Source organism: Mustela nivalis, assembly GCF_964662115.1.
Source record: "Mustela nivalis genome assembly, contig: HAP1_SCAFFOLD_226, whole genome shotgun sequence".
NCBI lineage: Eukaryota > Metazoa > Chordata > Mammalia > Carnivora > Mustelidae > Mustela > Mustela nivalis.
In genome coordinates, this window is record NW_028136410.1 from 1,072,052 (window position 1) to 1,074,476 (window position 2,425).

Sequence of the window (2,425 nt, forward strand, 5' to 3'; positions counted from 1 at the left end):
TGAGCTGCCCAGGCACCTTAAATGAGGATAAACCTACACAGCACTCGACTTTATCCAAATTATATAGTCTAACCTGGGCACTAATGCACTGTCGATCACAACCTGAGCCCGGACCTCGTGACCAACAGCCAGAAAGCTGACCGCACACTGAGCACATAAAACCCAGCATGGCCTTAGGTCATCATCTCTTCGCTACCTCAGTTTTCAGGCTTCAGAACCGAGACCTTATCTCCAATCACTGCCCAGGGGTGAGTGTGATGCAGAAATCAGAACTCCTCCTTATCCATGGCAAGATCCCTTGTGGTTTGCACGTTGTCCAACGTTCAGTGTAGGAGAAACCAGCATTCACCCTGAGGCCCCGCCCATTCTTGTGTGTTACGAGGGCATACACACGCATTGCGACCCTCAGCATGAGTCCTGTCCTCTAGTAAGTCCTCTCCTTGGCTGGACCATTAGATGTCATAATGGGCTTGACATGTCCCTAGGCCCCAATTTTAACCAGATTTCTGGTTGTCCGTTCGGCCCTCCCCAGGGCTCTACTCTGGAATACCTCATTTGGTGAGACACCTGAGGTTAAAAAAGAAAACAACAACAACAACAACAAAAACAAAACGGACTTCTTCCAGCCCACAGAATGACCCCAAACTCTTTGGACGTGGCCAAACCACCAGAGAGTAAGACTCGTCCATTTCCCATGAAGTCACCCATAAATTCCACGACCATGAGTGACACGATATCCAGAGACAAAAACTTGAGCAGGAGCCTCACACTCGCCCTTTTTTCATATCCTGAAGAGTTCTCCTCATGGTCTGTAGATCAGTCCTGCCATACCTATGACCCGAAACATAAGCCGCGTTTGTGTTTTCAGACAACTGTCCAAACAGCTCTGGCCTACACAACCTACAGGCTCAGGCCCCTGGAGCCAAACCTGAGGACTGTACTTGCCCTCTCCAAGGGAATTGTATGTGCCCATTCCAATGGCCACAACCCTACTAATAGGATAAACCTCCAAACTGCCTGAGGCCATCCCAATAGTCTGGCTTCCCAGGACAAACAGGGGCAATCTGAGCTCATCTGAGCACCTACCTGCACTCAGACGCATAGACTGATGTCCCCAGAGGTAAAAAGGAACGAACAGGCCCCTAGGCACTATTCGGATCCATTGCTGTGGTATCCAGTCATCTCTCCTCAGAGGCCTGGATTTCAATACCAGCGTATGGCTGTTTCTTGACTCACCCATCAGAAAACATCTCATCTACATATGGGAAACTTGCACGTTGGAGCTGTGTGAAAGCCTCTGTTTGGAAAAACCCTTCAGGACCCCAGTGCCACCGCTACATTCCAAGGTCTCCATAGACACAAAAAGACATTAGGACCCATCCACAGGAGAGTTTATTTCAACTCAGCCTCCTGGGTTGCTCCCCCAGATCCAGCAGATCTAACCTGTCTTGTTGCTAGGACACAATTGGAATGCGAGGTGGGCTACCCAGCCATCTATCCTTAGAACCCTGCTCGGAATCGTTGCCCTGGAGCCAACCAACAGGTCTCAATTGTCCTGCAGAAGAATCTTTGCAGTTTGGAGCTTCTCACAACTAACATCGTGGGAAAACCCCCACGGCCTCATGACCCCCCCGCCCCTTCATGAAGGGCCATCAGGGACAGAAACTCCAACCTGAGCGATCTTCTGATCCTCGCCCTGACATCATAAGCACGAGATCTCGATTCAGGTCTGTAGATTGTTCCTGCCTTGTCCTCACCCAGAAACCTAAGCCTAGCTTGTTCTCAGATTTCCTTCCTCAGACTACTGGCGCACAAGCCTCCAGTTTGAAAACCAGAACTATAATGCAGCACTCTTCCTGCCCTCAGGAAGAAAAACATTGCCCTCTGGGGCTACCCAGAAACTCCAAAAGAGGATCAAACTGCACGCCATACGACTGTACCCCAAATATATAGGCTGACCTGGGCACTATTGCCCTTTTTGACACAGCCTGAGCCTGGATTACCTGGCCCCACACAGAAAGCTGGCCGCTCACTGAGCACATCGGACCTGCCATGGTCTTAGGTCGTCATCTCTTCCCAACCTCGGTTGTCAAGTTTCAGAACCTAGACCTTATCTCCAATCACTGCCCAGGCTTGAAAGTGATGCAGAAATCACAACTCCTTCCCCGTGGCAAGAAACCATGTGGTTGGCATGTTGTCCAACGTTCAGTGTAGTTGAAACCAGGGTGGCCCATGAGGCCCCGCTCATGTTTGTGGGCCACATTGGTCAAAACCACACATTGTGACCCTCACCCTGATCCCAGTCCTCAATAAGGCCTCTCAGTGGCTGGATGAAGAGATAGCATATTGGGCTTGCCATGCCCCTAGGCCCCAAATTTTACCCATAGTTCGGGTTCTCCCTTCACTTTTCCCCAGGGCTCTTCTT